Source organism: Durio zibethinus, chromosome 4, assembly GCF_047325235.1.
Source record: "Durio zibethinus cultivar Kanyao isolate XHJ-2024 chromosome 4, ASM4732523v1, whole genome shotgun sequence".
In the NCBI taxonomy this organism is placed as follows: domain Eukaryota; kingdom Viridiplantae; phylum Streptophyta; class Magnoliopsida; order Malvales; family Malvaceae; genus Durio; species Durio zibethinus.
In genome coordinates, this window is record NC_143165.1 from 29,874,477 (window position 1) to 29,896,160 (window position 21,684).

The window sequence follows — 21,684 nt, forward strand, 5'->3', positions numbered from 1 at the left end:
TACGAATTTGATATTGGGTTTAAAAGTACAATTACGTGTGAAAAAAATTACAGCACCCCCACAATGTTCGCCTAAAGATAGTACCAATTAATCTTATGCTATCCTAAACTACTCTTGTTTAAATAGTCTTTTACTTATTACCTTATTAATTTTTTTTATTTTTATTTTTATTAGTTGAATATTGAAAATTTTCTAAGTTATTTCTTACACTTTTGGTATAACTTAAAAAAAATTTTCACCTCAAAAGTATCAAAGAAATCACTTATTTTCTTAAAAAGACTTTGTCATCGAATTTATTTTAATATTTTTAAGTACATGATAATTTCTTTATTCAAATGCTAATGGTATGATTTTTTTAAACAAATTAGAGAAAATCACTTGTGACTCCCTCTTAATTTCATCATGAACAAAAATTTTAATCTACTTTATAATATTTTTATTGTTTATTTTATTATTGATGTAAAAAAAATTTTATTAGTTAAATTCCCAAAATGTTTCCAACACTTTTGGCATGTTATGAAAATATTGCTCACTTAAGAAATTTTGATAAAATCACCACTCATGAGTTTTATTTTTATAAAATTTTACTTAACTTAACAATTTAAATATTTTATATTTTATTATTTTTTATTAAAAAGATTTTCAAAAATCTTACCAACATTTTTGGTAAAATTTTGAAAATTACTTTCTTAATAATCACCACTTTTGATTTTATTATTATTGTTATTATTTTTTTATGTCTTTATTTAATTCTTGATTTTTATTCAAAGTGAAAAAAAATTTTAAAATATTTCCAATACTTTTATATTTTAGAAAATTTCTTTGTATACATATTTTTAATAAAATCACCACTTGTAATTTTTTTTTTATTAATAATATTTTTTTATGTTTGAAAAACTTCTAAAAATTTTTAACACTTTTAAAATATTCTAAAAAAAATTTTTGTGTAAATATTTTTAATAAAATCACTACTTGTGATTTTATAGTTATTTTATCATATTTTATTTACTTTTACTATTTATTTTTATTCATTCATTATTCTAAATTTTATATTTATTATTTTATTTTTTATTATTATTGTATTTATTTTAACATGTCGTATATTGTAAAATGAAATACTAAAAATAACACAAAAAAATAAAAAAAATCGAATAAATTAAAAAAGAGAAAAAAATACTAATTTTTGTCGATCAACATTAGAGTCAACGTCAACTGTCCAATCCAAGTCTAGTGCGGCTTGAGGTGATTATGGACCAGTGCAGCTGAACCAATCAGTGGCTGAAGGAGAAATGAGTCATGGGTCGGATGCATGGATCCCAAGTCAAAATCAAGTCCATACACAGATCTTTTTTGCTTAAAATGGCATTGTTTCATCCTTTTTTTCAGCATTATCAAAAGGTAATTTTTTCATTTCATTTTTATTCAGACCTTTTCTCTCTCTAAAAGAGAGAGCTCCTCTCTTTTAAAATAAACCAACCCACTAGAAAACCTAATAATCCCATAATCTGGCAACTGATAGCTGCACCGCCCACTGGTCATCGAAGCCTAAAAATACGTAAATTTTTCTAAAAAAATTTTCTCATTATCTTCTTTCTTGTTTTCTACTTGGTTTTATCAAATGACCCTTGATTCGTCTTAGATCTATACCGAAACTTATGGCTGAAAATCTTAAATTTTTCACCTCCACCACACCGTTCACTTTTCTTTCCAACTATATTCTTTTCTTTGTCCTAACCACTTTTCTCACAAAAAAAAGAAAAAACTAGGCCTAAAACTCCTCAATAACCAAAATATTTTTCCCTTTTTTATTTTATTATTTTATTTTTTTGGCTTTTTGAAACTGTGTTTCCCATTCCCAAAGGCTATGGATTTTTTTTATTGTTGTGTATTTGGGTTTTTTTTGTGTTTTTGCAAGCTTTTTTTTTATCTGGTAGAATGGACTTTATTGGCTAAAGTCATTGGTGGGTGGTCTTGGTTTTGGTTTGTTTGGATGATAGTGATTGAGGCATCAGAATGGTGAGGGGAGTGTATAATGCTGGGCAAAAAAGAGGTTTAGTGAGGTTTGGTTTGGAACTAGTTAGTGGTGCTTAGCAGTGGTATTGGCCACAGGTGATCTGGTGGGAGTTTATGCATAGCAGGATTGATTAGAGGGCTATCTTAGCATTGGGCAAGTGCTGGCTAAAAGTAGTATTGGTTCTGGTAGTGTGGTGGCCAAAAGTGTCATTTTTTTGGGCTACTTGTTAGTTGTTTTTAATTAGGGTAGGCTTTGGTTTACAGAGGATTAAGTTTTGTGATTTTTATAGGATTTTTTTCAAATTGCCCCCTCTTTGTAGTGATTTTTTTAGGCTCAATTTAAATAGTTAATCTAGGATGAAATCATAGATTTCTTGGGATTTGGAGAAGACTTTAGGGTTGATTTTTATGCCACCAAGTTAGATAGTGACAGGGTAGGCAATTAGAAAAAATTCAATAACCGAGTTTAAGCAATTTGGCTAATTAAAGTTTTTTTTTCAAAGTTTTCTTGTTTTTTTTTAATTTTTTAACTTTTTTTCTTTGACTTTTTTTTCTAAACTAATTAATGAAATAATAATGTATAAAATAATTATACTTAATAAACAAAAAATGATCAAAATATTAGAATAGGTTTAAATCGAACATACAAATGCAATTTAAATCCATTTGATCAATTCGAATAAAATTAGGTGTCTACAATGTATAAACTGTCTAGCAAGGTAACTAACAAAAAAAAAAAACTATTTGATAAAGAAACTAAAGTTAAAGTTCCATTGCAAGTAATACATTTTGATATTTATTTCCCAATGTATGTAAGAACACGCAATTGAGGTTAATATTTCATCATATTTATTAATGATAACACATATTTCAATTTTTGTCTATTTGATTCTTCACAAGTCTAAAGCTTTAAAATGCTTTAGAAAGTATTTATACTTTGTGAAAATCAATTAGATAAAAGTGTTAAGGCGTTGAGAATTGATTGTAGATGTGAGTACTTGTCTAATTAGTTCAAATAGGTATATGATGAAAATGGTATTAATAGGCAATTAATCATTCCAACGACTCTACAACAAAATGGTGATGTAGAGAAAGGAAACAAAACTCTTCTGAAAATGGTTAGGTCAATATTGGCAAAAGTGAGTTTGTAAATCATTTTTGGTGTGAAATATTATTATTAACTATCTATATATTCAATAGAATATCTTCCAAGCCAATTACAACCATTGCCTATGAATTATGGATTTGTAGAAAACCTAATCTTAGTAACTTGAGAACTTAAGGTTGTACTGTTTATGTTCTTGAGTTTACTAATTAACATGACAAGTTAGGTCTATAATGCAAAAAGAGTATATTTGTAAGATACTCTAAAAATTTCAAAAGGATGTGTTCATAAGTGAACAATTAAGTGAAAGCGTCACTGAATTTTAAAACTCGGAATGCCATTTTTCAAGAAAATAAGTTTTCAAATAAAGGTGAGATGAGTCAGAAAATGTCTCTTTATGAGATTAAGGATGCAAATGATTTGGTAAGTTGCAAATCAATTAATATATATTCCCAATCAATAACTAACAATATCTCATCCAAGCGGGAGCATGACTAAAGTTGATGAATTTGTTTCACAAGAATCACAAGTTAAGCAAAAGAAAAGTGGATAAAAGCCATGAAAAAAGAAAATTGAAGTTTAAAATCAAACAACATATGAAAATTGATTTATTATCCAAAGGACGCAATTCTAGCCACTGTAGCCTGTTTAGATTTGGAATTACATCTAATGGATGTGACAAGTATCTTTCTAAATGAAAAACTAGAAAAAAATATATATATGAAATGGCTTATAGGTTTTATTGACAGAAGTTAACAGCATAAAAGTGTGCAAATGATGAAGGTCATTTTATGGTCTTAAAGAATCTTTTAGGCAATGATACATTAGTATTCATCAAGCAATAATTTCTTATGATTTTATTCTAATTGATGAAGATCACTGCGCATATGTCAAAAAAGTAATAAATAAGCTTGCGATCTTGTAACTCTATATGGATGACATACTATTGGTTAAAAATAATAAGGAGTATTCCATTATAACGAAAATTGGTTGTCTTCAAATTTAAAATAAAAGACATATGTGAAACAGCTTACATACTTGGTTTAAAAATCAATAGAGATTGTTTCAAGAAATTGTTCTTTTTCACATGAGTAATATATTAAGCAAATTCTTGAACGATTTAGTATGCAATACTGCAAACCAATTGACACTCTTATGACAAAAAATGAAGGCATGAGTCAAAGAACATGTCATGGGACTCCACAAGGTAAAGGAATAAATGAAAAAAGCTCTTTACTCTAGTGCTATTGAAAACCTTATGTATGCTATGATGTACATAAGATCGAACATTTGCTATGCCATAAGCATGGTAAGCAAATATCAATCCAATCTAGATTGATCCCATTCGAAAGCCATGATAAAGGTATCAAGGTGTCATAAAGACACTGTTGATTATTTGTTGTGCTATTAAGAAAGTTGTCTGCATTTAATTAGCTATATGGATGCTAATTGAAAAGAAGATTTAAATAAAGAAAAATCTATCTCTCGCTATGTTTCTTATTGAATATTGGGCTATATTTTGGATTTGTAAAAAAAAAACTTGAATACCACTATCCACAATGAAAGCTAAACTTATAACATTTTCAGTGGCAGTGCAAGAGGTTGTTTAGCTTATGAAATTTTTTTAATCTTTTGGGAATCGAGAAAGATGAGTCTAACTCAATGTTAGTGAATTGCAATAATTAGGTAACAATCGCATTCTCAAACAAATTCCAAAAACCAAATACAAAAATACTAAATATAATTTTATAAAAGATATGGTGGTATAAAAAAAGTCAACAAGTACATTTCTACGCATGAGATAATTACTAATCCATTAACTAAGCTCATGCCCAAAGATATGTTTCATAGCCACATGAAATCTCTAAAGTTGTGTAGATAAAGACGTATCGATTAAGATGTTCCATGTGAACAATCTATGATTTTTTCCATTTGAGTTAAATTATATTGAATGAGATTAATGTTGTTAAAGTTTATACTTTATTTTGTGAAACGTGCACACATGTATATGAATATGTACATAAAAGATATGATTTGAAAGGTATGTCTAACAGATGATTGACCTTTACACACAAGTAATCGCCTTAATGGTTTGGCACCATGTAAATGATATTAGTTTTAAACTATGGCCCCAAGCTTAAAATGAAATCCCTTTGATAAGGGATCAAGATAAGGTCACTTGATATTGAGCTTTGTGACTGAAAATGAATAATCCCACAAGTTACTTTGTCTGTCTTAAATGCTAAATGAAAGTCTTATTGATTATGTGGAATCGAGTTATGGATTAAAGTTAGATACTAGGAGTATCTAAACTATCACATATACGTATGATATTAATATCAACTGATAAAGACAAATGCTCCATGAAAAAATGAGTAATATTGTAGCATGTGTGTCATACCACATGTCCATTGTTCGAACAAGACAATAGAAGAATAAATTTTTACTTCTTATTGTGTGAGACCCTTAAAATCAAAAGATCTCATATTTAGCATCCTTAAAGACTTTCGACCGTTTCTTAAAGTTTCAGCTCAATGTTAGCTATCTTAGATTGTTGCCAATGGTCATAGATGATTTGATTTAATGGGACATATTTGGATAGCAATTGAATTGAAATGGAAAAATTCTAGAAGAAAGAAAAACCATTCTAGTGTCAATGGCTGCAATCACAAGCCAACTAATTATGTTTGAGAAGTAAAACATAATTGTGAATACACAAATACATCAAGCAATATGATAAAAAAGAGATCGTGAGAAACTTGAAATATAACTGAATGGATCTAAAATGCTACATACTTATTCTAGTTGTATTTGAGAGTTACTATATATATCTAATAGTTATATAAGTGACTAAATATGATTTTGAGGTCTTATATGCACCTAACAGTCGTATAGCAACTATGCTTTCAAAGTATGCTAATTGCATAACTTATTTTCTTATATGAACCTTTTATAAAGAGTAAAGAAACGTTTTCATGATCGTGAGAGTTTGCCACCCATTCTATGTGAGCGAGAGATATTGGAATAAATCACCCATTCATGGGTTAGATAAACCTCCAATAAAATGGTGTTATTCAATTAAACAAAAAAAAAATACCACCTATTCTCTCCTTCATGAATCATGGCATTCAGCCATAAAAAATGAAATATGACGAAAGAATATTTATCCACAATATGAGAAAGGTCTCATTCATATGTAAGACTATATGATAAGTCACATAAAAAATAAAAAAAAAAAGGGAAATTGGTAAAGTAAAGGAATAAGGCATTCCTCACGAACATTCTGAGAAATCTCATACTTCAGTGATTAAAAACCTACACTATGGATAGTGGACAATTACTGAATGCATGATCTTGTCAATGACCAATGAATCAAGTCAACATCACTTTTACAACACTTTTGCAAATATTCTTCCACCGTGCCTCTACAAATTATGTTTTCTACATTATTTTTTATATATGATCTTGTTCATATTATTATATTATCCTTTGGTTTGAATAACTTTGCATACATTGTTATACAAACAATTCCTTTAATAGTGGGATGTAGGATCATTTCTTTAATAGTTTTCAAGCTAAAAATTTTGTATGTAGAAACAATGATCGAGTAAAATTAAATTTTAGATTTTCTGCTAATGCATTTAAAAAGTAAGGCCAACTATTTTGTTGTTACAAAGTGGTTATCTGAAGGTCAGTTTATCCATTTACCATCAAATCTTCTATGAACCTTGACAAACCAATGTATGCAACAGAATGCAACCCAAAACACATTCCAACTACCATTCTTTTTTTTTTTTTTCTGTACATAGTATCACCAAAAAAAAAACAATGGAACGGAAACAACCATTGAAAAAGACTTTCCACCCTTAACACATTAAGAGAGTTAGAACTATTTGCACATGCTTTTATGTATTTACAAAGCTTCTAAGAGGGAGGCAACAAAAAACAGAACACTATACCAAAAGGAAACAAATAAAAAAAGAATATCAGCACGATGGTAGCAGCAAACATCTCTAAGATGATAATATTTGATGTGCTTCATAAGCTTGTTGGGTAAATATTTTTTTTTTTTTTTTACATGTGCTCAAGACGTAGGTGGCTATTGTCTTAGGAAGCTCCATCAAGTTGTTCCAACTTTCAACCTGGGCTATGCCAGTAATAAAACATGAGAGAACGCATGATAACCCAACATTAATTTGGTCAAAGGCTATTTTTTAAGAGGAAAGGTAGGTTGCTATAAGTTTAGTTGTAATTAAAGGATAAGCCTACAAAAGCTCTAAATAAAGTTAAGTTTTATAGTTAATGGCAATAGCATATGAAATTCTATTCTGAAGCAACTTCAGACGAAAGCCGAAAGGATGTGCAAAAGAGTAACATTGCAACTTATGAATGAAATCATATTAAAAGGTCACATGGATTTTTTTTTCCTCAAAACAGTAATAAAGTTGATAATACATGATAAATTGTATCTAAGGAGATATAAATATTAATTTGTACCTTACTTGGAAGAACCTACAAGAAATTCTTCATATTCATCTTATGAAACACTGTGTGCAGTGCTCTAAGCTGTTTGGCATTCATCTCTGTGGCCTAAAACAACTTTTACAGGAGTTACTGGTATGTCTTCAATACCAGACATGAAAGATTCATCCCGCACTGGCGCATCAAGCTTCACAATCATTGATGAGCTATTTAATTAGGGATCGGAGATAATAAGTAAAATCTGTATGAAGTATTTAACTGGTGACAGCAATAATAATAGGAAAAGCAGGCAGACAAAAAACCAATTCTAAGTGATAACAGAATCTTACAAATCATAAGATATCGCAATAAAGGAGGAGCAAAAAATTTGAAGTTAAACAAGCAAAGAAAAGAAAATGAAAGAACATGAAAATGTAAATGGAATGTTGGTGGTCATATCAGTTGTTGCAAACCTAATTGCAATTTCGGTTGCAGCAGTTTTAAATCTTTTTGTTGTAGATTTATCTAGAAAATGTTAGCTCGTTGTTTGTCTGCCAGTTATAGATGTGGGCAGTGACTGTGGTGTTTGATTGGCAGAAATAATAACTTTTGGTTGACAGAGTTGCTGAGGGGTTGTCAAAGTTGTGGTTGTAGGTGGGCTGACTATAACTTTGGACGATTCCCATGAACTCATTTGTGGTATAGCCATTGAAGGAGTTTGGAGATTGGGAGCAGAGATTTCGAGACTTTGGTGCAACAAGTTATAAATGTCTTCTTAGACCGTTTGTATCATCACTCTTGGAGTTTTTATCAGGGTCGTGGCTCCAAAGAATTTCATGCTTTTTTTCCTTTGCTCAACTAACACGATCTATGACTAAAAGCTACTGCTTAACAGACCAATCGTCCAAGCAATAAAACACAAAGCAAAAAATAGAAGAAAAACAACACAATAACTTATAAGGAAAAATGCGAGAGATCAAGAAACCAAAAAAGCAAAAAAAAAAAAAAAAAGTGATACACAGTCAAGAACAATTGAGCCAAGATGATCAATAACATGCTGAGTGTAATACAATAATTACCGTTATTGCTTTTGGGTCTCAAAAGACAAAGCAAAAGCAAATAAAAAAACCAACAATAATGAAAGAACAAAACCTTAACCTGAATTCATCTCAAACTTAATGAGCCAAAAACCTTCAACAGTGCCTGCAAAAAAAATAGAATAATAATTAAAAACCCTTTTTGAGCAACACGCAAAACAGACAAAAAATCCATTCAAACTCTTTTCCATCAATGATAGAAAGTATAAACTGATTGAGCCTGGTAAAAGAAACACAAAATGATAAGAAACTTGGAATGTTAACAATCAATCTAACACAAAAAAGGACTCAAAACCAACTATAAAAAAAATACTAATATAAATTAATTTCAAACTGCAATTAACCACCTTGCAAACCTGAAAAAAAGGTAATTCAAAAAATAAGAAAAACATACATTATAAAAATCAGGTTGGGATTATCCTCGCTATAGAGAGAAACAAAGCTGTTCCCCCATTCCAAAGTTGTGATGCTTCTATGCAGACAATTCTGCATGTCCCAAAGCACTTCTCCCAAGATTAATTGAAAAGAAGAAAAGCAATTAGAGCTCAATCTCATCTCTTAAAGCAGTTTTGTGCTAAAAAATTTATATATTATTAAAATTTGACATACCGTCGTGTTTCATAAGCCTCATTCTTGTATCTCTTAGCCAGAATTTTTTGTTGTTATATCCGATCATGCTTCCTTCTTCTCTTTCCACTTCTTTTTCTCCGCTCCCTTTCTCTCTTTTAATTTTTTTCGATTATGAGGTCCATAAGTTTCTACTTTGTTTTTCAATCCTTCTCTTCCCTTTTCTGTTTTCATTTTTTTTTTTTTTAATCCTTTTAAATCTAGAAGCCTCTCCTCTTACAGCATCCAGAAGTTTCTCCTTCTGTCCACCGACTGTAAAACAATTTTTGCCCAAATTTACCCTTTAATTTTTTTAATACATTACTAACATGTACAAACAAATGCAGTCCCTTGTAGTCCAGGGACTACTTAGTTTCTTTTTTTTTTTTTTTTTATCTTTTGCTTTCTATTCGTTTTTTGCAAGAAAATTAAAAAAAAAAAAAAAAAAAAAAAAACAAATAACAAAAGCATCAATTAAAGCGAGACCAATATGAACAAAGTTTACCTTAATTTCAACCATTGAACAACTAAAACACCTCTCTTTTTATATTGAATCACGACAACTGAAATCCCATAACAATATAAACACTAATAATTCTTAAGGCCTTTTTTAGATTCAACAAGCATTTCAGAATTCTAATAAGCTATGGTTTTTTCGAACCCTCACCGGCATATGCTCGGATGGTTTCCACCCTCGCCACCTCCTTGGTCAATGCCGGCAGCTTCTCCCCCATCCTTCTCCATCTATAACACAGTAATTTCCACAAAGTAACAAATAAAATCAACGCTCTCCATGCAAAAATTCAAAAAAATGCCTCAACTTTCCAACAAAAATAGAAAAAATTTAATATCAAAATCAAAACTTTTACATTGATTAGAACTTGAAGCGGAGCTTCGAGAACCAAAGGAGGATCCTAGATCGATATATTTTGAATTTACATTGCCAAAAAGGTCAACAATGCGATCGAAGAAGCAAGTGCGAGGCTTAATTCGAGGGTGCAATTGAGGTGGATTAGGTTTCACTCTAAATCCTCGCAGAGTCAGAAACTCAGAGACCATACTCAGTTCTTGAGTAAGGTCATGGTCGGAGTCGAGTTTAGTGTTAAGAACAGAGGAGGCTGAGGAGGGGAGTCAAGAGTAGAGGGAAACTGTGCAGAGAGTCCATATGGGTCGGGTTTTCGAGTCAAGCCATGGAAGATTAGGGCGACGAGGCAAATTTTATAGGGAAATGAGGGTATATTTGGATTTTGAAGTTACAGATTGGATCGGGTGCGTGAGAAGTGGATCATGATCGGCTGATTCGATGCTAGCTTCCATGGAGGAGATACTGTAGAAAAAATTAGAGCTCGATCTCGTCTCTTAAAGCAGTTTTGTGCCAAGCATCCAAAAATTTCTTCATCTGTCCATACCGACTGTAAAACAAATTTTGCCTAAATTTACCCTTTAAATTTTTGTTAATACATTACCCTAATTGCAATTTCATGTTGTAATCGGGGAATGTTTTAATATATTAGCATAGATTATTGTCAATGTTGTATATATAGGCATTAATCTTTTACTTTGTGGTATAATTTCTATATAAAGGCTCTCGAATTTTAACTTTCAATTATGTACCCCAATTTGTGTGCGTGTGAAATTAACTTTAAGATTACTACGATATAAAATGGGCATCTGGAAACAAATTAACTTCACAACAATTTCTAGGTTAGTTTGTTCACACTATTAAACTAAAAAAAAAAAAAAAAAAAAAGATACGATTCATTTGCAAACAAGAAATATCGACAGCATAGGAGTATTGATTTTGTCATTGATGCATGATATACCTGTTTAATAGAATTATTTGTCTAAATTCAAAGATTTATCTAATATTTAAATAGTCCAAAAATTCAAATTTTGGTACAAAGATAAAAGGAAAAGCAATTCATAATTTGAATAAATCATACAATCTTCAAATTTCTACTACTTGAATTAAGTTTTCTAATTAGTTAAGGCCTAAAATTTCTCCCGTAAGCTCATCTTTACATCAGGAAGTATAAAATGATGAGTAATGCAAAATCTTGTAAAAAATTTTCTTTGGCCTACCCACACTTAATTTGTTCGGTTTACATCAACGATGATCACAAATTAAACAATAATTAAATTGGCATTCTCTTTATAAAACAACATGTAATTGTTCTCATATACATATATTTTGACTAAACCAAAGTCAAATTTTGCCATCTTCGTCTTATGGAAGCTTATCCTTTATCATCACAATGAGATAATCAAAACATGCTTTACTTATGTTAAACTATGACTTACAATTTAAATGTTGAGATACAACAAATAATGTCATATGCTTTGTGCAACCCGACTACAATGACTCATCTACACCATTCATCAAAGAATAAAAGTTTGGTGTCCCCTTATTTGTTATTTCTCAATCATTTCTTGACTCGTTACCAAAATTAACATTTGAACCAAAATTTAGATCTAAAGAATTCATAACCATTTTTGCATAAGGATTTTTTATTTCTACTTTACACATTGGATCAAATTCAAGATCTCTACTTTTTTTATGATTCCGCTTGTTCAACTTTTTCGTGAAGATACCAATTCATGTAACCAATGAAAAAACTTTTATAATAAAGGTTTTTATGCACTTCACTGCATGAAAATCATTTATTCTAACATTTGTTGTAAGGACACTTAATTTTATCCCCACTAACAAAATTTGTTTAAGAAAATGCAAAATTTATAAACTTCTCAACTCTTTTCAGGAATTCATTGATAATAAACCTATTTGCATCTAACAGATGATACATCTAAGATTTATCTCTATCCATTTTTCAAACTTAAGTGGCAAAAAGTTCATAAGCACAAAATTATATATGTCATAATCAAACATTAATTCTCAAAATTCCACAAAAATGCACAATTTTACAATTTTTACAATAATTTCATTATTTCACAATTACATAATTTTCACAAAAATTCACAATTTCACAGTTTTCACGATAATTAAATAAATTTTGGTACAACATAATTTTCACAAAATTTTTAAATTCCACAAAAATACACAATTTTCTCAATAATTTTACACAAATTCCACTTCAATTCAACAAATTCCAAATAAACTTCATATTTTCAAAAATATTTCTACACAAATAACACTTAATTCAACATCAATTTTAATAATTCACTACTAATTTCATAATTATCACAAATTATTAAAAAAATTACCCTAATTATTCATTAATTTAAACAAATTAAAATTTAGCAGTAAAAGAAATTACCAAAGTATTGTTTAATAATGAAAATCGTGTTAAAGCTTATAACCCAAAAAATAATAATTAAACAAAATTATTAATTCAAAAGATAGAAAAAGAAAAAAGAAAAAAGAGACTTTACAAAGAAATAATTAAGGCTAAGGAGTTGGGGAAAGATAGAGGTTCAACTTACCTCTGAAAGTAATAGCAAACTGTTAGCCATTTATTAAAAAACAAAGGGAAACGAAGGTGATATGAGAGGGTTCGATTTGGGGTTGTTTTGGGGGTAAAATGGCCAAAAGTGGTGCGGATTCGATGAAGCAGAGGTTGGCGGACTTCTAATGGTTAGACGACGTTTGAAGTGACTGAAGGTCGACTGGTTTAAGTAAAATAGGTGAAAGGTAGGTGGGTCGCAAAAGAAGAGGAAGGAAAAGAAAAGGATATTGGAGGGGAGAGAGAAAGACTTTTATCGATGAAATTAGAGACAGAGTTCCATCACAATTTCCCTTTCCAAATTTTTTACGATTGAAAAATTTTGTAGCTATTAATTTCGTTGCTATTTTCTAAATTTTAACATAAATTATTTTTAAAGAAATATAAATTACTTTTTAAATAAAAACAAAAAAAATTGAAATTTATTTCTTTTGAAAATAAATTTACTTATTAGTGTCCCTTATTCCACCAGTATTGAAGACATTAGCAATGGAAATCAATCACTAGTTCCGTCAGTGAATTTGGCACCACCCCTTCAATTTTGGCGCCTAAAATTATCAACAAAATTAGCAACACAGTGATAATCTATCATTAATAATAGAGATTTAGCAACGGAATTAGCGATGTTATTCTTGTTGTGATTTTTCCAATGGAATTAGTGACCTTAACCAATATCCGTCATTATTCTATAGCTAAAGATGACTATTAGCAACAAAATTTTTTTGTCACTAATTTTTTATCGATTCATTAATTTTTACAAAATTTTTTTGTCACTAATTTTTTATCGATTCATTAATTTTTCGTCGACATTGAATTGTTTTCTTGTAGAAATATGTTCATTCATAACTAATTGGGTTAATGGATACTATGAATTCATAAATGACTAAATTTATGAATAGTTAGATTCATTAATATTCAAATTCATGTAATTTAAAATAAAAAAATAAGAACATTATTGAATAATCTCTATGAATCCAATTAAGTGCAAACCTTGTAATCTATACCTTGTAACTCATTCAATTCAACTCAATCAAAATCTCACAATTAAGAGCACACATCATTCAATTAAGCACATAAATTAACCAAATCTCATCTAGTTTCTTTTAAACCCCAAAATAATAATAGGGTATAAATGTGATTATGTGACATGATTTAAATGAAAAAAAAATGCTAACATGAATAACAATATCATACCATCCGTTTTCTATATCTTATACACAACCAATATACATCATAAATTGACATCTCATTAATAAGTAAAATTAAAGTTTAAAGATCTTAAAAATTAAATATCACAAAATATAAAATTAAATGATCTTAACATTTTCAATTTGTGATGTGCTGATATTGTATATCATTTATGCATTAACAACATATCAAATATAAATCTTATTATATGTACTTTTTTTTTTTTACAAAAAGTCACAGCTGGAGATAGGAGAAATGGTTGTAAGTGATGAAATTTGAATATCAAATTTGCTACATGCTGCCTGCTAAGTGTGACTATGTAAATTAACTTAGTTAAAGTTCTAGTTTAAATACTTCTTCTTTTATATGTAATTTCTTACTTAGATTTTCTACAAAATTTAAAAATTTTAAATTAAAATTTGAATTTTATTAATTATAAAATATTTGTAGTAAAATTATTTTTTTTGAAAAAAAAGTTTAGAATTACGGTTAAGGATAATAAGAAAAATTAAAAGTGATTTTTTTTTCTTTTCAAATTAGATATTATTATGAAACAATTAAAGATATGCAAGCAATTTTTTATAGAAAAATTAGATACAAAGTGGCTTATTATAATTATGCTTTCGATGTCATCAATTCTGTTTCATTCATAATAAGTATGATTCCTTATATTTTGTGCTTATAACAAGAAGATTAAAATGTGTCACAGTCCCTTCATTCTTTGATTTTTAGGAATTTAATTTCTATAGCACTATTTAAAAGAACTTAATTTTTATAATATTATTTTTAAGAAATTTAATTTTTATAGTATTATTTTTTTAAAAAAATTAGTCCATATATATATTGTTAACAATTAAATTAAAATATTTAAAAAATAATACTATAAAGACTAAACTTTTTTAAATAATACTAAAGAGATTAAATTCTTAAAAATAAAAAAGTATAAATACCTGGGACACATTTTAATCTCACTTGCACCCTTTGCTTTCCCCTTTCTTTCTTTGTTTAAAATATTTTTAGTAAGTATGATAAGCAATTTGTTGGTTTCTGTCAGTTATGAAGTTTCATTTCGTACTCAACCCTTTTGGCGCTTAAACGTGATTTTTTTTTTTTTTTTGTTTTTTTCTCTTTCAAGCTAGGAAAATCATTAAATTTGTCAGCTATACAATTACCATGGATTAAAATGAAATCAACAACAATATATAAAAGTTAACCCATTCTTATTAAATTGATGCATCAATATCTATGCCAAGTTATATGAGGGGATACAAAATTATTTAGGGGTTAATTGATGTTATGAATAATTTGATTGGGGGTTTGTTTTGTCTTTTAACATGGAATTTTTTAGGTTAACTGAGATCGAGTGGTTTTTTTGAAATTATTTCAGGCCTTTAAGGTTAATTATGTCTTTTGACATCTCTTTCTCTCTTTGCTTTTATATTGCTTCGGTTTTTATTTTTTAAAAAGGATTAATTATGTATTTAATATTCAAATTATAATTAAAAGTTTTGTTTGATATTTAAAATTTAAAAATTCATAATTAAATATTTGAAATTTATTTTTGTCCACCAAAGTACTTTTAAAAATCAATACTATTAATCAAATGAAGTATAAAATTATAACACATTAGATGTTTTAATTGATTATTTTTAGACACATCATGTATTTGACTAAAATTTTGACTACAATTCGAATACTAATGTATAAATAATTTCTTAATAAATTACAATCATACAGAAAAATATAACAAGTTTATTCAACTTTACACTTTCATATAACTTTCTTTTGAAATATCACAATCAATTTGTACAGCAACTGTAATTTTTTGTGATCCAATCATGATTACAAATAAATTATTTTTCAATGAATTCATTTATATCTAATCATCATTAGATGAACTAATCTTAATATTTATTACTTTTTTGAGAAAAAATATTAAACATTTGTAAAAGTATAAATCTGTTCTTTATTTATTATCTAAACTATTATATAATTATATTATACACCCGCAACGAAATATGGCTTCTATCTTGTCTGTTATTATATTATAATTTAATATTAAATTTTGCCATTATATTTTAAATTTTTTGGTTATATTATCAATTTTGTTGATTTTGAACAAAAATATGAAATTAGAATATTTTATTAAATATTTATTAATACAAATGGTAAACTTTGTAATTGTATTTTCATTTTTTGTTGATTTTTAGATAAAAGGTAACAAAATTTAAATATTTCATATAATATTTTCTTAATGCAAATAATAATTTTTCACTAATTTTGTTATTATATGTTCAAAAATCAATAAAATTAAAAATACAATGATCAAATTTAATAAAATTAAAAATATAGTAACAAAATTTAATATTATTCATTGTACAATTATAAATTTAACCTTAATAATGAGTTTTACATTGTGTTTACATTTAAAAGGTTGGCTTACACTACAAACGCAATATCATAGACATTTAGAATCCATCCAAAATTTTCAAATCAAATCAAATTAAAAGGAATATGAATTTTACTTTAAAAATTAAGTAAACTTCATTCTTAAGTTTGAGAAGCAATACATAGAATTAGTGAATTACATCAACCAATCACGTAGTTTTTGATAAAATATTAAACTTTTAATTTTAATAATTAAAATTTAAATTTTGACAATCTCAAATTAAAAAAAAAAAAAAAAGAAGAAAGAATTGCACCTCTTTTGAATAAAGCAAGCCTTTCTTTATTAATTCAATGTCAGAAATGTTGTAACTGATGCCTTACTTTGCCTTGAACTAAAGTTTATTAAAAATTAAAATGAATCGATTTTAGACTTTGATTTATGTGATGAAAGATTCCAATAAAGTCTATCTTTTAAAATTTCCTTAAACTATACTTGGCGGTTTCCCTTTAACCTTTTTATTTGTTTGTTTATTATTTCCTAATGTTTTATTTTTGTTTGTGAAAAGAGTTGGAATTTGTCATTTTACTTTCAACAACTCTTTATTCTTCTTGATGATGAGAGAAGGATCCCATAACGTTGTGCCAAGAGGGTGTTGATCACATTGCAACCTTCAATCAATGAAACTATAAAGAAGAAATATGAAATTTATTTATATCATTAGGTAGGCTATAGATAGAGTGTTATGTTGAAATGTGAATATAGGATATGTTGTTTGGGGGGTGAGTGAATCACGTTCATCGTAGCTGGCTGCAAAGTTTGGTTGGGTTTTTAATTATCATCAATAAGTCAAGGTCAAATTATGCAAGAAATCCCTATATTTTATGAAATTTTAGAATTGTATTATAATTCATATAGATTTAATCTTCATATTTTTTAATTTGATAATTTTAATTTAATCATTAATTTTATTAATTTTTTGTTATTAAAAATGCTAACGTGACCATTGACTTGATATTGTGGGCATTTGCTTTGCTAATATGATATTTACTTATTACCATAGCAATTGAAATGGATAAAATCAGTTATTAAATTATGCAAATAATTCATATACTCATATTTATATGAAATTTAAAATTTAATCTTTATATTTGTATGAAATTTGCAATTTAATTCTTGTATTCACACTAAATTTGCAATTTGGTTCCTTTAATACAAAAAGTATTTTAAATATTTTTATTTTTTAAAAATATTAAAATTTAAAATTTGCCACAATATTATATTCTAATATTCTATCACAATATTGAAAATTTTATCACAATATTCTGACATAATTTTCATATATTATCACTAAATCTATCACAATTAAAAAAAAATCTTACACAAATATATTAAAAGTCTATCATAAATTTTTCAATGTATGATACAAATTGTTATTATCTAATTTTTAATAAAACTATTTTTTTTATTAATTTATGAAATGAATTAGAATAATAATTTCATCAATAAGGGTAAAATTATCCATCAAACAATGTTTCTATTCCTTTAAATTAAATCTTATTTCAGTGGTTTTTTATAATCAAATTTAGATTCAAGATTCTAAACATATTAAAATACTTTACTAAACTTAATCTATATTGGTTTTAGAATTAATTTTATTATTTAATTTAACATAATTATTTATATAATTTTTTTTTGCAAAAATCCAAAAAAATTAAAGTTCTCATTATTATACATGATATTGATACTTCAATTTATCAAATAAATCATTTCCTCATTTCATTTTGTTAAGATTCAACATTTATCTTTCAAGTGAATAAGAACTCAACCCAAGTAAGAATTTAAATTTGAATTTCTTATTTTATTTGGTTTGACGAAATGATCATTTCATTTATGATTAATTTCATATTCATTACAAATATAGTTTTATTTAATAGTTTGGTTCATTATAAATTTTATTATATAATATATTTAAAATAATTAAAATAATATTAATTTAAATTATTAATATTAGAATAAATTAATATAATGATAATAGTATTATTATTAATATGATATTATTAATAATTAATTATATATAATAAAAAATAAAATATTTTTATACTAGAGAGATTAAGATATTTTTAAATTTAATATTTTTAAAATACTAAAAAATTTAAAATATTTTATATTAGATAGATTAAATTTTAAAATTTCGTGCGAATACAAAGATTAAATTTTAAATTTCATGCAAGTATAAAGATAATTTATATAATTTAACAACTGATTTTATTTATTCAAATTATCATGGTAGCAAGTTAACGTCACGTTTGCAAAATCAACAATCATATCAATATTTTTAATAACAAAAAATTAACGAAGATAGTGATTGGATTAAAATTATTAAATTAAAATAATGTGAAAATTAAATTTATATGAATTATAGTATAAGGACTAAATTCCCAATTTTCATAAAGTAAATGAACTTCTAACATAATTTGACTACAAATCAAACATGTGAATTTTCAAGGAAATGAAATATTCTTTCCCTTTAATTTTCATTTTTGTAAAAGGAAAAGAAAGGGAAGAATTCAGGATTTATCTTAATTTGTTTATATAAATATTTTTAAGAGATGATATTTAGTAAGTTTAAAATTTAAATTTTATCACTTATAATCTTTTTTATCCCAAAATATGTCTTCCTTTATAAATAAAAAAGAAAAAGGAAAATGTTAACACTTCTTTTCTTTCAGTCATGTATTCTATCTATCTTCTTTCTAACTCATGATATAAACATTTAATTTTACTTAATTAAGCTTTTGGATTAGACGAAAATGGATTTTGACAGTTAATTAATTTTTATCTAATAAAAATTTAATTGGTGAAAATAAATATTTAAAAATCTAATTGATTTGTAATAAAATAATAAATATTTAAATATTAAAAGCATTTTTTTTATCCTAATGCCTATATTTTACATATTTCATTCAATACGAACTCCTAAATAAGAAATGTTCTTTCACCTTTCTTACTGTTTGCTTTTTATAAGAATGATTTGGAAAGTAGTGATTGCAGAAAATTCCGATGGTCCACAAATCCATGGCATATACCTTTTTCGGACTGAGCATTATAATCTTGTTTTCAAGTCTAGAAGAGGCAACAAAGGCATACATCTCTTTTTCTCATTTCCAAAAACATCGATTATTTACACTTTATAGGCTGATTTACATTCTGAATTGCTAATTATAAAGGAGGAGCCAACGCCTGGATTACTAGAATTACATCTTGAACTAGCCCACTAAAGCTACATAAAAATTTAGAATCTATAGTATATTATTTTGGTTTTGGGTTGGCTGTTGGCTGTTGGCTGTTGGCTATTCACAAACACGTGACATGTGAAACATACTAGAACCTAAAATCTCCCAACACCTCAGTCATTAACATTTCCTTTTTATTATTCTAACCCAAAAAAAAAAGAAAAAAAATCCTTTCTATCAATTAAGTAACCTTATTTTCTTATTCTCCCCTTTTACCTTCACCAAAATATGATTAACCTAAATTTTTACTTGAAACAAAAAAAAAAAAAAGAATATTAAGGTAATTTAAAAAAAGTATTTTATGAAACCTATAATGTTACGTTAATAAAATATATATATATCTAATAAAATTTAGGAAAATTAAAGATTCAGTTTAATGATAATAATCTTTTCTTAAAAGGAATAAGATCCTGTTTGCAAAAATTTTACTTACGGTTGATAAAATAATTAATGCAATTCGGTGAAATTGAAACTTACACTTGTATTGAGAATGAAGATAATTATTTTATTCTTAGCTAATTGCATAACATAGTAATAATTTTTTTTTTATAAAATATAACATATCAATAATTGAGTAAAAGGGAAAGTGGGGGAAATGGCCAAATACGGTGGCATTTGATTGGACATAGGAATTGGAACAAATGTGGTGTTGGTATATTACCAACATAGATGCTAGATATTATTCGAATCAAGCATCAAATCGTTGTTACCTATAGAAGCAGGAGGGTAAAATTAGACCCAGATGGTATAGGCCAGATGGAGCCCATATCTTCTGAAAAAGAAAAATACAACACTTTCAGCCCATCGAATTTTAAAACTTAGCTGATCCATCGACCCATCCCGCATATTAGTCGAGGAAGCATCTTCCACCAGTAACCTCTTCTTTGATTTCCTTCCTTTTTTTATTTGAATTTAGCCACGAGTCTCATGATTTCATTATGTTTATATTTTACCTATGAAGCAAGGACTCATCTATCTATCCAATATATAAAATTAATATTATAAAATAAAAATAATAATTTTATCAATTAATGTATACTATTAAAAAAATTATAAATTACTTCATGCAATCATTTTTAAAATTAATATTGAATAAGCCTCAAGTTAAAATTCTAATTTCAACAAATTTTTTTATTTTTAGGTTGTAATTTAAAAAAAAAAATTAAAATTATTGTAGCAAAGAAAAAGAATAGTGCACTAGTTTACCAGAAAGATGTTAACTAAAAAATCATTAATTTTGTTTAAAAAAAAAAAGAAAAGAAAAAATCATCAATCTTAAATATATATCAACAAATGAATAAAATAGTATTAGAAAGGCATAAAGTCCCAATAACCTTTGAACTATAATGAAATGTTTAATTTAATAAATAATTTTTAAAAATTTTTAATCTGATTTTTGAATTATAAATAAATTTTAAAAATTTCTAATCTCATATTTGAACTACAAATACGTTGATTAATATGATATTTCAAAAATTCGTTGCCAATTATGTATCATCATTTAAAACTAATGACATTATAAGTGCATATCATATTAATTAACAAACTTATAATTTAGATATCACATTAAAAATTTTTAAAATTTACATATTATATGAAATATTTTAATATATTTTAAAAAGACATTAAACCTAATAAAAATATATTTATATTTGATACAATGTCAATGTATAAAATTTATACACTATCAGTGAATAAAATAATAACATTTCATTGATAAAATAAATCAGATAATGTCATCTTATTAATAAATTTTTTAAAAAAATATTAATTTTTACATATTTATTTTAAAAATTGATATTTGTTTGTTAATAAAATAATATTATTTAATTAATTGACAAAATATAATGAATCAAATATAAACTCAAAATAAAAATGATGAGAAAGCCCAGTCAATAAATGTCAAAGGAGTGTGGTCGGAGACTTCAGACTCTGACTCAGTTAAGTCAGGGTTCCTGCTATGGTCCAATAAAGTTAAATGAACGTTGTTGTATGCTGGAAATATAACATTAGAAACTCAGGTACTCAAAGAAAGCAGTCCAGTATTAAGCCCAACGGAAACTCTCGTACT

General features: G+C 26.7%; 1 long non-coding RNA gene across 2 annotated transcripts; it reads right to left on the reverse strand.

The window, feature by feature from the left end:
- Positions 1-7,477: 7,477 nt before the first annotated feature.
- Positions 7,478-13,048, reverse strand: LOC111287723 (uncharacterized). Of its 2 annotated transcripts, XR_002690011.2 has the most exons (6): positions 12,724-13,048; positions 10,152-10,694; positions 9,950-10,026; positions 9,286-9,555; positions 9,071-9,179; positions 7,478-8,782 (listed from the first exon to the last, which is right to left on the reverse strand). It is a non-coding gene; the product is annotated as an uncharacterized LOC111287723 (long non-coding RNA). The 2 variants fall into 2 exon arrangements; XR_002690008.2 differs by lacking the exon at positions 10,152-10,694 and having other exon boundaries at positions 12,724-13,044.
- Positions 13,049-21,684: the final 8,636 nt, after the last annotated feature.